Source organism: Bubalus bubalis, chromosome 12 (assembly GCF_019923935.1).
Source record: "Bubalus bubalis isolate 160015118507 breed Murrah chromosome 12, NDDB_SH_1, whole genome shotgun sequence".
NCBI lineage: Eukaryota > Metazoa > Chordata > Mammalia > Artiodactyla > Bovidae > Bubalus > Bubalus bubalis.
The window spans coordinates 65,962,894-65,978,135 of record NC_059168.1 but is presented as its reverse complement, the minus strand read 5'-3'; the positions used below and the strand labels follow the sequence as shown (position 1 = coordinate 65,978,135).

The 15,242-nt window shown below is 41.8% G+C and overlaps 1 long non-coding RNA gene across 2 annotated transcripts in view; it reads left to right on the top strand.

Annotated features, from left to right (window-relative positions):
- The window catches only part of LOC123328555, a 45,802-nt gene that overhangs the window by 18,661 nt on the left and 11,899 nt on the right, over window positions 1–15,242 (top strand). Inside the window, exon 1 of one of the 2 annotated variants that reach the window (XR_006543450.2) lies at window positions 2,293–2,450. The exons of the other annotated variant lie outside the window; for it this stretch is intronic. This is a non-coding gene — a long non-coding RNA (uncharacterized LOC123328555). Of the gene's footprint in view, window positions 1–2,292; window positions 2,451–15,242 lie in introns of those variants that run through there. 2 annotated transcript variants of the gene reach the window in all.

The window sequence follows — 15,242 nt, the reverse complement described above, 5'->3', positions numbered from 1 at the left end:
AAAGAAGGCAGCCTTCAACTAGAAGAGAAGAAAAACATGGGCCATGTGGTTCTCTGTGATGAACCACAAATTGAGCACTTCATACGGTCCTAGCTCTAGCTCTGCATCTATGCAGCCACACCACGCTGGACAGATGTTTTAACTTCTTGGGACTCAATTCTCTTATCTTTAAAATCAGACATTTTGGGAATTTCCAAAACCTGTTTCTGTAGACCACATGTCCCAATGGCTGCTTTAATGAACACAGAATTCCCAGTTAAATGAGTTTGGAAACTCTATATACTACATATGACTCTCGGAGAGTCATGACAGACACCAGTTTAACGAAGAGTGAAAATGTTGTGGCCAAAGGCCAAATAACAAAACAAAAATATGTTTCACCTAGCACGTACCCAAACGCTTTTGATCACAGAACCCTTTGTTCATTAAACATCTAGAAACACCAGCAGATTGTGTTCCTGACTCTGTTTTTCTGGTTTCTGATTCAATTTCATTACCAGCTTTCAGTTTTCTCTCCAGAAATATTCTTGTGGGCTCTTTACTGGCAAACTTCATAACCAACCCACCTGCTTCTCAGCCTTAAGATGGTCTCCTGGATTATAAACTGAGGCTCACATCTGATTTCCCTCCCCTACTGCTAACCTGTGGTGACAGGGGCTTGGGACCATGTCTCTAGTCTGCTCAGCTCCCACCCTGCCATCCATTCCTTTGTGTGGTAGCAGAATACCATTTGGCCAGGATTACCTTTTATTGTATAAAAAGGACAGTGTAATTTGGTGAAAGCTGGATATGAAGATTATTTGAAAAGTTAGCCTTGTGACTTTTGAGGATCAAATTCTGATTTTTAAATGACATCCTCATCTTGTGAGTTCATTGTTTGATTCAAGATACATTGACTGCCATAACTCTACCATTCTACAAAAAGAACACATTTATTTCTGTGAGTTAGCACAATATTAGACTTTAGGGGGTCTTACTCTTTTCCTTTGGATACTACTTGTCATCTTGGAATTTATTGTTTCAATCTAAAGCAATACTGTAGGCTTGCGGCTGGAATATGCCTTTTCAGAGACTGAATGTAAATTGCCAGAATGAGGCAGCAATCTATGTAACTGTTAAGTCCTATTAGTCATGTTAAAGACCATTGATTTTGTGAGAAATTAGCTAAAACTATAGAGATCCATGTGAAGTCAAAGGTTTGCAGAAATATCCAGTGGCTCATCTTCTTTGCTAACTTTCATGATGAATTTTAGGACACGAATTCTCAAGGAGGAGGAAGAGATTAAGGAATTATCCAAGTCTTAGGTAACAGTATCTGGTTACTAATTTTGATTCAAGCCAGTTCTGAGTCATTTATAATTCTTGATAAATATGGTGGAGCTGGATGTCCAATTACTTTTTGAGCAAGAAAAGTCTGTTTGATCATAGGCATAAAATCTACCTAAGCATGCATTGTGACTGGTTCATATTCTTAAACCAAATTTATTATTGACTTGGTTATATGTACTAAGAAATAAAACTGATGACCATACCATAATGAGATTATCTGTTAACCAGCACCCCACAACTTTATATTCACATCTCTTATATTTTTGCTGTTTTTCTGAGTCATCAGGATTCCCTGAGCCCACTGTTTGCATGCATACTTCTGAGGCCAGGTTTCTTTTTGGTATTGAAATATTAATGTAATAAAAATTTTTTAACACTATTGGAAAAACTGTAGGGGAAACAAAAATTCCTTCTACCCTTCTGGGTTCTGTGACTGGCCTAGAAATGAAACTGACATATGAGAGGGAAACAGGAGAAAAGTATACAAATTTACTTAATCTTTTCACATGTAAGTGGGATTCTTCAGAGGGAAAGTGAGGACCCAAAGTAGCTGTCAGGCTCCAAAGCTTACCAGTGAGTGATAAATTATAGGGATGTGACAAGACAAAGAGGTTTGGACCAGAAGGAGTAAGGGTGGAACAATGATCAGGAAATATATGGGGAGGAACTAATGGAAGATATAGGTTGTTACAGGAGATTTTTTTGGTAGATCCATTTCAGCATGGACTCTCAGTCTTTGGTGATAAGGATGTTTTCTTCTGGGTTCAGGGCATACCAGAGCCTTTCCTGCATCTGCTGTTTCTCAAGTGCCTCAAAATAATCAAGATGCCTAAGTGGCATATTTTGAGGATGGTGGGCAAGTTCCAAACCCCTTCGAAATCCCACTTTATGCCAAATGGTAGATAAACTCATTGACCTGGACTGTCTTCTTGAGCTCTGCAGAAGTCACTGGCTTGTCAGCATGGATGCTTACCACAGTTATTGCATCTTCATGAGACTCTCATAGAATCTGATAAAGGATTTGGGCCAGATTGTCTCTGAGTTCCCCTGTAGCTCTACCATTTTGCAACTCTGAAAAGAAGAAATACCAAAAACTACTTTACTTCATTTCCAGAAAGCAGGTAAGAAATTGGCCTTAATGTGATAACATAAATGATTAAATTAAAACTTCTCTTGAAAATAGCAGTTTCAAGGTCCTCTTGTCTAATTGCTGTGTCTTGAGCATCCATTTGAAATGGTCTCTTGCCCTGGTATTTCTTGTAGCAAAGTTGTCCCTGTTATCAAGGGCTTTGGTATCATGCCACACTTGGGTTCAAATTCCATCTTACTGGCTTTGTGACTTACAGCTGGCCTCTTAACCTACCAGAGCCCCAGTTTGCTCCTCTGTAGGAGGAAGTGGACAGCTCTGGCATTTGCCTCCCAGGGTTGCTGGGAAGATTAAATGAGTCAATCTGTGCAAAGAGTGAGCGACTTCACTTTCACTTTTCACTTTCATGCATTGGAGAAGGAAATGGCAACCCACTCCAGTGTTCTTGCCTGGAGAATCCCAGGGACGGGGGAGCCTGGTGGGCTGCCGTCTGTGGGGTCTCACAGAGTCGGACACGACTGCAGCGACTTAGCAGCAGCAGCAGCAGTGCAAAGAGTGCAGCCTAGTGCTTGATACAGCGATGCTCAAATTCCTGATTTGGGGACCACAGAGCCTCTGTCTTTACCCTTTGTTGTGTGGAAACTTAGTTTGCATTTTGTTCAGGTTGGCTGCTCCGGATTGGTTCCCCTCTGGAGCCTTGAGTCCCCATCCTTGTCATTGTCCTAAGCCTCTGCCATAGCTTCTTCCACTATCCACCGTCTACACACTTGCACACATTCACATGTTCCTTTTGCTCCTCACAAACCCTCCTATTGCTTCTTGAAGGTAGAAAAACTCTCCTGATTATCCTGAAAGCATTTTTCTCCCAAGTACTGGTTACCAGTCCTTCTCCCTGATGAGACTGTGCTTTTCCCAAGAACTGAAGTTTGAACAATTGGGACGGGCTTGGCTTCATTCCGTCTCTCCTTTTAGGAAGCATGGAGGTGATGTGAAGGCAACTCTCATTTGTGGATACTGTGGCCCAGAGAGGGATGATCTATGTCAAGAATGCATGGATGGATGGAATGTATAATGTCTAGAGTCAGCTTCATACAATATCTGGAGTTAGCTTCTCTGGTGGCTCAGATGGTAAAGAATCTGCCTGCAATGCAGGACACCTGGGTTTGATACCTGGGGGAGGGGAGGAAGATCCCCTTTAGAAGAGAACGGCTACACTTTCCAGTATTCTTGCCTGGAGAATTCCATGCATAGAGGTACCTTGTGGGCTACAGTCCATGAAGTCGCAGAGTCAGACACTACTGAGCCACTCACTAACACTTCCACTTTTAGAGTCAGCATAACTCATACTGATATGTATTTTTTTTTTTTTCCTAAATCAAGAGTTTGGTCCAGAGATTTTAATTTTTTTTTTTTTTTTAATTTGAGGCTGTTCAGTGCCAAGCAGATATCACTGGGGTGGTGATACTATCAGAAAAATATCTTTCTTCCATAGCTGGGATTGCATGTGCATGCTCAGTCGCTCAGTTGTGTCCTATGCTTTGTGACTCCACAAATTGTAGCCTGCCACGCACCTCTGTCTATGGGATTTTCCAGGCAAGAACACTGGAGTGGGTTGTTATTTCCTCCTCCAGGGGGTCTTTCCAACCCAGGGATTGAACCTGTGTCTTCTGTGTTTCTTGTAGTGGCAGGCAGATTCTTTACCACTGAGCCACCTGGGAAGCCCTTACTTGGGATTGCTATGCTATGCTAAGTCACTTCAGTCGTGTCCGATTCTGTGTGACCCCATAGACGGCAGCCCACCAGGCTCCCCTGTCCCTGGGATTCTCCAGGCAAGAACACTGGAGTGGGTTGCCATTTCCTTCTCCAATGCATGAAAGTGAAAAGTGAAAGGGAAGTCGTTCAGTTGTGTCCGACTCTTCACGACCCCATGGACTGCAGCCTACCAGGCTCCTCTGTCCATGGGATTTTCCAGGCAAGAGTACTGGAGTGGAGTGCCATTGCCTTGGGATTAGGTGAACCATTTTTTTCACTAAGGGAGCACAGAGAAGTGGAAGATCAAAGCACCTCCATGCTGAGTCCTTTTATATGGACCACGGCCTCCCTGGCCCTGGTAAGAGCTGGATAATGTCTCTGCTGATACCTAAGCCAGAGGATCTCAGGCACTGGGATTTTATTACTGAGCAAAATAGGCATCACACAAATTTGGCAGTTAACAGTTAATTTTGCCAGTAAGGATATTTACAAAAAAACAAAAGCAAACTGAGAAAGCAAATTTTAATTTAGAATCACAGTCACTTCACAAAAGAAAGAACTTCTTAATATCAAAAGTAAGACAAACATAATAGCACTCTCCTTTAACTTGAATAAATTTAGCCTTATAAAGAATTGATTACAGTGTCCTTATTTTTTAAAATATGCCCTGAACTGGGAAAAAGGTTGGTACGAACTAGCACCTGTCCATGGCCTCATGTTTGAGGCATGCAAGGACACCAATAAGTGCAAGGAAGAAAATGATTGAGATGAAATGAATAAATTAAACAGAAGTTCCACTGTGTCTTTTAGATAAAGTAGTATTCAAACTTTCATCTTGTTATATTTTGAGTCTCCAGTTCTTATTGCTTGATTAAAATATTTCGGAATAATGCATTTAAAATAGTGAGATAAATTCATTTTCCATTGACAAAAAGGCCAGTGGCTTTTCTTCACTTTATAGTAGGATGATTTGCTCAGAACGCAGTTGGCCTCTGCAGTCCTTATTCAGAGAGTTCTTGCCCATAGCCTGCTGGTCCCATCTGCATGCTAATCATTTCTGTAATTGTTCTCCCCAGCTCCCGTCAAACCTGGTAGGAGGCAGCTCTGAAATTAACTAAGGTTTGCAGGGTGGGGCCATGCCAGTTGGGGGCCGGGTCACGTGGGCATTGTGGAGCTGTCTGACTCTCCACTGCACTCTGCCCTATGACCCCATAATGGAGAATTCTGGTCAGTGTGCAGGTAAAATAGCCTTGATTGTAACACAGAGCTCATGGTGCAGGTCAGCCAGGGGTTATTATTGTCAAAATGGAACAAGAGAAGTTTAATTTTGTCTTATGTTTAGAGGAAAGTAGGAGCGATGCTAGTGACCAGGCAGCTGGTTGTTGGGTTATATATTGATATTTAGATTGTATGCCATAAAATGCTTCTCTCTATGAGGGTCACTAACATGCTGAGAGGAAGGAGAAGGGGGAGAGAGAGAGAATAAGAATGTTCCTAATTTTAACCAAAAATCTGAACACAAGGGGAAGAGCAATTGTTGTATTTACTCATGTATTATAAAGTGAGACAGCTCCAAGGAAACACAGACATCTCCAAGGAACCACAGATATCTCTTATTCTTACTCTCAATTTCTCCAAAATGGACTAAAGATTCAGGGAAGTTTAATGACTTGCCCAAGGTCATACCCTTGGAACAGGGTATGCGTGCTAAGTTGCTTCAGTCGTGTCTGACTCTTTTTGACCCTATGAATTGTAGCCCACCAGGCTCCTCTGTCCATGGGATTATCCAGGCAAGAATACTGAGTACCGTGCCCTCCTCCAGGGGATCTTCCTAACCCAGGGAAGAAACCCATGTCTCTTATGTCTCCTGCACTGGCAGGTGAGTTCTTTACCACTGGCACCATCTGGGAAGCCCCTGAAACAGGGTATAGAGCTGCACTACCCAAGATGTTTGGAGAAGGCGATGGCACCCCACTCCAGTACTCTTGCCTGGAAAATCCCATGGATGGAGGAGCCTGGTAGGCTGCAGTCCATGGGGTTGTGAAGAGTCGGACACAACTGAGCGACTTCCCTTTCACTTTTCACTTTCATGCATTGGAGAAGGAAATGGCAACCCACTCCAGTGTTCTTGCCTGGAGAATCCCAGGGACAGGGGAGCCTGGTGGGCTGCCGTCTATGGGGTCACACAGAATCGGACACGACTGAAGTGACTTAGCAGCAGCACCCAAGATGGTAGTCATTAGCCACACATGGCCATTTAAATGGAAATTGGTCAAATAAAATGAAAACTTCAGTTCACTAGCCACATTTCAAATGCTCAGTGGCTACCATATTGGACAGCACAGAAAGAACATTACCATGGCTGCAGAAAGGTTTATAGATAGTGCCATTCTAGAGACTCTTGGTCCAAGTTCTTTCCATTATTACACTAAGATTCCTTCTCTACCTTATGTACTCAAATCTGTATGTATAATTCTTGTGTACAGGGGGAAATGCATATTTTAACAATAATTTAAGAATAAAGTCAAAGTCTCCTGTTCTTGCCCATCTTTGAAAGTAGGAGCAACTTGAGTGATTTTCATAACTTTTCTAGGACTGGCACTTACCTGTAAGCATTTTTCCCATCCTGCAGAACTATTAGAGTCTGGTTTAGCAATGTGGTTGCTTTGACTTCAGGGTGCAACTTTTCCTTTAAAGCTAATATTGATCTAACAGTGAATTCTTTAGAAAACTCATACAGCTCCTTGAGGAAACATTGGCCAAGGTGGTATGGTGTCACAGATGTCTGAGGGCTTTAAATTAACACCGTAAATCTCAGGATTATGGGGGGGAGAATGAGCAAGTTTATTGAATGTCTCCCATCTGGCTGTGTTTCAGGCACCGCCTGACTGGCAAGGGGAGTGGTAGGTATGAGAGCAGAAATTCAGGTATCAGAAAGTATTTAATCAGGAGTCTGTTTGGAACCTTTACCAAGGGACTCTATTTCAAATGGACTTTTCTTATTGTGATCAACAATAGGACATTACGCTGCTGACAGCGGCGGGCAGCACAAGCCCAGGCTGTGGAGCCCACATTGGCGTGAGGCAGGGCTGAAGGGGTGAGGTTACGTGGATAGCATAGGTTGAGGAGTCCTGAATTCAGGGACAAAATAGCTCCCCAGCAGGATGTGGTTAATGAGATATACTGTCCCCTGTTCCTATGGCAGTTAGGGTTTGCTACTGCCTGTTAGGTGTAGGCAGCCCAGAATCTTAGGGTGTTGAATAACTGGGGTGAAAACTGTGTTCTATCTGACTAGCTTAATCTCTGTCTGTTATTTCTTACACTATCCAGGACATGTGATAGTATATATACATATTTTCAGAGCAGTGTAGAATCTCAGTGTTAGAAACTTGAAGGTGACATTGAGATGGTCCATGGGCTTTTATAACTGTGCTCCATGGACCAGCAGCATTACGTGAGGGCTTAAAAGAATCAGTTTGGGCATAAAGATTATTTTAAAGTGAAAACATTTGACATCTTACTTGAGCTTTTCTTATCTAACTAAACTAGAGCTTCCAGAAAATAGAGCTGCCATTAACTCCCCTCTAAGGATGTTCCCTTTGAAGTCTAGGTAGGAGACAGACAACTGCCCATTCCAATTAGCATTAAAAAAAGCCCCAAGAGAACCATTCATACTTTCCCATTGAAGCCCTAACCTTTCCTCTGCTTTTTTTGTTTGTTTGTTTGTTTTTAAGTTGGTAAACCAACTTTTACCTTTAATTATTCATTGGGCTACTCATCCCCTATTTGATTCAGATAAGGAAACCTAGATGGTTCATTCAGCCTTTTGTCCCCAAGGTAACATCATGATGCCTGGCCTTAAAAGACCCTTCATGAGTGTTTTCTGAGTGAATACATGAGAAGTAACTTTCTGGTAATAAGCAGAGGTAGGAGATGAGTTGCCTGGCTACTAGTCCAGGGCCTTTTCCTTTAAATAAGGCCAGAAAATCATGATAAAAAATAAGTGTGAAAAAAAGAAAAAATAAGTGTGTGTCTGAGCAGAGATTTACACTGGTTCATGATAAATCCACTTTTTTGGCAGAAGAGCCATTCTGAGCCCCCAGATCCTGTCTGTGGTAGACATCAGTCAGGGCTGTTCCTCAGTACTTCTGGTTCTTTCCCTCCAGGCCCCTGGTGAATGGCACTGCCCCAGGCTCTTGAGGTTAGGCATGGCCATGTCACTCACTTTGGCCATTGAGTGGAAGTGAAGTAACTGAGCAGGGTCCTCTGGGGTCTTCCTGGGACAGACACTCCCCACCTTCCAGTATCCTCTGCCTGTTTCTTGTTTGTAGAAAAGCTGAAACCATCACAATATTGTAATTATCCTCCAATTAAAATAAATTAATTAATTAAAAAAAGAATTAATGATTGAAAGAATGCGAATGCATTTTGGTTATTTTTCGTCAGTTGTTGGAAATTTGGACAATTTCTACTTTTTGGCTATTATGAATAATGCTGCTGTGAATATTAGTGTGCAACTCTCCATTTGAATGTATGTTTTCATTGCTTTTGAGTACATGTCTAGGGGTGGAATTGCTGAGTCATGATACTTAATATTCTGAGGAACTATTGCCCAAAGTGGTTGTATCATTTTGCATTCCCATTAGCAATGACGGGGCTCCAATTTCTCCACATCTTCACCAATGCTTGTTATTATCTGTCTTTTTGATTATAGCTATCCCAGTGCATGTGAAGTGGTATTTCATTGTGGTTTTAATTTGCATTTCCCTAATGACTCATGATATCAAGCATCCTTTCATCATTTCATGTTCTTAGGGGCCATTTAAGTATATTCCTTGGAGAAATGTCTGTTCAACTCTTTTGCCTGTTTTCAACTGGATTATTTGGTTATTTCTTTTATTGTTGAGTTATGCAAGATGACTTTATAGGTGGGAGATTCATTTCAGTAAGACTAGATTTTAGGTTTTTAATCCATCAAGGAGAGGGTACCACTTCTATTTTCTGTAGGGCTCTGAGGGCTGGTTAAATTTGCTGTATATTTACTCCCTTCCTTGAGGTAAATGCTTGAAAATAGGATAAAAGCCAGGGAATTCTAAGTTGAAATGGAGAAAGGAAAAAAAAAAGATTTGGGAAGTTTACTCTGCAGTGAAGAACTTTGTCATTAAAAAGGTTTTGGAGCTTTCTTCTCTTTGCAGAGAAAGAAGCCTCTTTTAGGATTCATAACATTTGCCAAAGGGGAAAAAACTTTTTTTAGAAAAAACTTTTCCTCCCTTTCCCTTCAAACAATTCTTTGCGAGACTTGTGATTTGTTCGTTATTGCCTTTAATGGTTGAACTCGATACAAGGGTTGAAGGTTTTAAGTTGAATCAGTCATTCACCTCCTGCGGAACAGATTCCGTCTTTGTTACCTGGACCAAAGCCTAGTCTTGCCTCCCGACTATGCAAATCTAAAGCAGATAAATGTGAGCTATCAGGAGCCAATTTGCTGGAAATCTTCCCCTTAGTAATTGGCTTCATATTTCAGCTCTTAGAAAAAGTCGTGTCTCATTATCACCCCTGCCTTCTCCCCTAAGGCCAACAGAGAGAGAGGTAGGGTCCACTGGCGACAAAGAAGGGGAGAGAATGAAACTGCGGATGAATTATTGTTTTTTTTCTCTCTACTGGCTTTATTTCCAGGTGCCCCTTCTCAGTCATGCTTCTTCAGAAAAGCATCTCATCAGCTGGCTGGGGCCTCCTTGGCAATGGTAATCATGTCCTTCCCACCCCAGGCTCACTTTAGCAAGATAGGAAGTGACAGGCAGGGAGACCTTCTGCTCCTGAGTTCTTGGGAGGGGTATACAGAGCATTATATCAGACACTGCCATCAGGCTGGCTCTTTGGGGTTGCATTAGGCAGTCAAGCATTTTGCTGCCTGCTGAATGTCATCTCATTTAACATTTTGTTAAACAGCTTCTAAAGGTCTTAACAATATGACAGATGGGCCATTGACTAGGTACTTAGGAGCTAAGTACCAGTTTGGCTGGGCTGGATTGTGTTTATTGTTCATTAAGTGTTATTTAAAGAACCCAATCTTGATGCCTCCCACCCCCTGCTCACCCCTCAATGCACACTTTCTGCGGGACACCAGGGTGTCACATTAGAGGCCTATTTCTATAGAAAAGCTCAGTGGAAAGGAAAGGATGGAGAGAGGCTCAGGAAGGAGAAGAAATGAGAAAACAAGTGGAAAGAAGTAGAAGGAGGCAGAAAAAAGGATGTGTGTGTGTGTGTGTGTGTGTGGTAAAGAGTAGCTGGAAGGGGTTATGGTTCAAAGGCAAACGTAACAGCCAAATGAGACAGAGCTAAGTGGATTTCTTCTGCAGATGGCAGGCCCTGTCCCTCTTGGCTTTTATTCCAGAGAGGGTCACCCTCCACCTTGTTCTCAAATTCAGAAGGAGGGAAGAGGGCTCTGTGCACTGAGAGTTGCTTCTTCCACTGACCACAGCCAGCATTATCCTTGTTTGTATGGCTATTGTCTTCCCAGGTCACTCAAGTGGTGCAAAGACACAAATACTCTTCACCTGTGTTTTCCCCAAGACGATAACAACGCCTGGTATAGAAGAAATACTGTGTTACTTGTTTTTGATTGATTGTGAACTTACTCTGTGCAGCACAGTCAGGTCTTTGCAGTTAAGAGATAAACTGAGTCATATGAAAAATTTTAGTTTATTTGAGCAAAAATCAATTTGGCTTGGGCAGCACCAAACTGGAAATGGGTAGGAGCACTCCAACAGCAAGAGCCAGGAAAAGCCTTTGTTGATTAAAAAAAAAAAAAAAATTGCACAACGTTAGATTTGTAGAGTTGTGAGTTGTTTTATTTGGGGCAAAATGAAGACTGCAGCCCTGGAGACAGCACCTCAGATAGCACTGAGAAACTGCTCAGGGTAGGCAAGGCGAGGAGCTAGGATATAAAGGAGTTTTGCAACAAAGGGCAGGTAGTCAGGAATGTCAAAATATTAACTTAAGAAATCAGATATGTCAGGTTAAGGAATTTAGCACTTTTTTATATATGTGAAGATGCAAGAGTCTGGGATTACTGAAATCATTCCGTTGATATGCACATCAGCTATCTGGGGCCAGAATCCTGTGTTTTCACCTCCTGAGTTTCCTCAGGGCTTACCTTAGGGAGTGGTTGCAGGGAGTGGCCGCAGTCTGATGGCTACTAGATGGCAGGTATTCTTTTCAGCCCCGAGTTTTCTCAGGGCTCACTGGCTCACACTGGAAGGCTGCAATGGCGGATGACTGTGACATCCTATGTTTACTGATATAGCAGGAAATATTCCATTTCACCTTATATAGAGAAGGTACAGAAGCAAAGAAAGGAGCCTTTTGATTGGCTATAGCTTGTGATGGCTGGTCCTTAGATTTTGATTTCATTACCTTGAGACATTTGCAGGCTTGGATTTTGGTTGGCTTACATGGGTCATGGAGAGGGGGCTGAATATGCAGAAGTGAGAGAATGCAGAAATAAAGTAAAAGCAGTCAAGAAAATAATATTTCAGCATCTTAGTTCATCCTCAAGGGATATATGTAACAGTCTGACACATATCTTTGAGATGTTCTGCAGGAACTAAGATACCCCATCCAGGAGGAGGGTGGTGACCCCAAGCTGACCACAAGCACATAGACCCCAGGTTGGTTGGAATAAGATTCCCCAAATATCACCCTATTACCTCACTATCAACCAATCAGGATTAAGTCATTCCCCTTGTAATCCTTATTCCAACTGTTGCCTTTAAAACTAAGCCCTTCCCTGAAAGTCACTGGGGTTTGGGTCTTTTGAGCATGAGCTGCTCATACTCCTTGCTGGGCCCTAAAGTAAATGCTATACTTTCCTTCACCACAACACAAATTGGCTTTGCTGTGCAGTGGGCCATCAGACCCATGTTTGATCTGCTTAACTGCCTAAAAGAATTTATATCTGGACCTATACCAAGAAGAGAACATTATCAGAGACAAGTTTTTATGTTGGAAAGATTTATCTGTGCGGCAAACATTTGTTTACCAAACATTTTGTTTTTCTTGTCTTTTGTGAATTGTCTTTATTTTTGAAGCCTCAGATATTTACCTGCTTCTTAGTTCAGGATGGGTATATAAAACTCCATGATATATGGAGAGAGCCCTCTGGGAAGGTTAGTACAGTGACCTGGAGCGAGGGACAGAGAGCCTGAGCCAACAGAGAGGAGGGCAGGCCTGAACTAACCAGCACTGACCTTTGGAGATCATGCTGGTTCCTACTGACATGTGTTATGCTAAAAACATATTCTCATATTTGCCAAATCAGATTCCATCCTTTTGATTTGGGGAAGCTAAAAAAGTCACATCATTACTGACTTCCTTCTAGATTCACTAGAAACCAATGAATATTTATTGGATAAAATAAATATATTTTCATCAAGTAGAAGTTATTCACACGTATTTCAGGGGATAGTCTTCTCTGAATAGGTTTCTGTTGCCAGCTTGATTGTGCTTTCTTGTGCTCAGTCACTCTGTGGTGTCCGACTCTTTGTGGTCCCATGGACTGTAGCCTTCCATGGAGAAGGAAGAAGACTTCCTTCTCTGTCCATGGAATCTTCAAGGCAAGAATACTGGAGTGGGTTGCCATTTCCTACTCCAAGGGATCTTTATGACACAGAGATGGAACCCTCATCTATTAAATCTCCTGCATTGGCAGGCAGATTCTTTACAACTAGTGCCAGCTGGGAAACCTGCTGGAATGATTGGACTCAAATAAATATTCTAAGAATTTACTAAGACAATGTCATAAATTGAGTAGAAATCACATTCCCATTTCCTTTCAGTTTCTTGTGACTAGGAGCTTGAGATGTCAGCTTGAAAATCACGTTTTATAATCTCTTTGTTAACTGATGGGTATTGTGCTGATATTCCTGTCCTTTGTGAAGTGGAATTCTTCTTGGTGGCTGAGTTTAACTTTTATCTGTTGGTGGACAATTCCTTTCCTCCCTTCCAGAAAATTTTTTTTCTTGTGGACATTCTTTTTTTTTTTTTTTAATTGAGTGTAGTTGATTTACAATGTTGTGTTAATTTCTAATGTACAGCAAAGTGATTCAGTTATACATATATATATATATATGTGTGTGTATATATATGCATTCTGTTCTAATATTCTTTTCCAACATGATTTATCACAGGATATTGAGTAGAGTTTCCTGCACTGTATAGCAGGATCTTCTTGTCTATCCATTCTATATAAAATAGCTTATATCTGCTAACCCCTACCTCCGACTCCATTTCCCTTCCATAATTATTAAGTGCACCCACCAACACTTAAGGCTCAGTGTTAGCTCTGTGTTGAATATAAAGAGATATCACAAATATGCCCTAACTTTAAAATGCTCACAATTTAGTTAAGGCATAGGCACAGAAAGAGTTAAATAATAGAGTAAGACAAGTTGTCACTCAGCACAGGCTGAACTTGCTATGAGCTCACAGGAGGAGATGGAGGGATGCTGTGGCGAAATGATGTCTCAGGGTAAAGGCATTCTTGAGGCTGGCCTTGTGTGGTAAGGGTGGCTCTTGGTTTGCACTTTTCACACTGTGCACTCTCCTGGAAAATCCAGACAGCAAGAGCTATTGCTGCTCCAACCCAGAGGGCTTGAGTGGCCTCTGCAATTTCCGTCTTCCATCCTGCCCACTGCAAGGGTTAGTGTGTGCTCTTGAACAAGTCCTCTACTTGGTTTCCAGCTAAGGGACACCTCAGAGGACAGCTGGGCACTTGCTGTGGGCAGATTACATCTTCAGCATTTTTAGAAGCTGAAAAACTGGGTCGTCCTGCCATAACTGAGCTGGGGATCTGGGAGACTGGCCTGGAAGCTTGTTCTGAATATATTACATATGTGTCTTCTGGGTCAGAGTAAATTGGGCCCTTAAAAGACAGCCAACTTTCTGGGTAATTAACACAGTTTTGTCTTGAGAGGTATAACTGAAATTTATGGGGAGAGACATCCTGACACATTTTTTGTGAAAAGGGGCAGCTCAGAATAGACTTTGGTGATTCACCATACAGAGGTGAGAAGAGAGACTTATCCATGGAAACTCACAGTGAGAGTCCCTCAGAAGGTGGTGGGTGGTTCTAGGACCTACTCCTTCACCCCCCCACCTCCCTGCCTGAAATCAGAGAAAATAACTTTGATCTCAGACACCTTGCCAAGATTTGCCTAAAAAGCAAAATTAACTGAAAATTGACTGAATTGGCCTAGTGCAGAGAGAAAATGGGTGAGATAGAAAAGAAGTGACTTCTTTTTATTTAATGTGATAAAAATCAAATGATTGCTTTTTGCATATTATTGTCTGTACTTTCTGGGTTTATACTTAATACTTCACTCTCTTTTCCAATCTAGTGCCTCAGAGTCTAAATGACATGCCTTAGCTGTTGTCCTGACACACAATCACAAATTCTCAATTTGTAAGCTGAGTTAGAGCCACAGCCCACATGCATGATGGCCCATAACATTTAAAAACAAAATTTAAAATGATGCCACTTTAAAGCTGGACTATTTCTATTGCTAGACTATAAAGACGAAGCTTCTGGAATGCTTTGAAAAATCAAAAATTAGCAACACTAAGTCTGGTGTTCTGGCATGGAAATAATTATCCTGAGCTCAAATGTCAGCTTCTCTGCTTCAAGGGGACAAACATTCCCCTGTGGAACACAGTATCAACCAGGCCCTATTGTCTGTTTTATCTAGCCCACTTCACCTACGTAAATGACCTGTCTGACGTATGTTGCTATTTGAGTTTGTGACCTTACCTCAACCAAAAATACAAAGTCCTTGGTAAAAAGGAAAAAGAAAAAGGCACAGTCTAGAAAGAACTTGCAGCATCCCTTTGAGACTTACCTCTGCCCTAAAACATAGATGTCCTACTATCCATACCGGATGCAAAATAAATGTTTGAGATTGTCTGATGTTTTTGGCTCAGTCTTCAAAAAGGACAGATGGAATGTCCCTGTACTTCCAAGGGCATGAGTCTGGGACTATGGCTTTCTTAGAGAAGGTTTAAACCCTTGAGCCCTGTT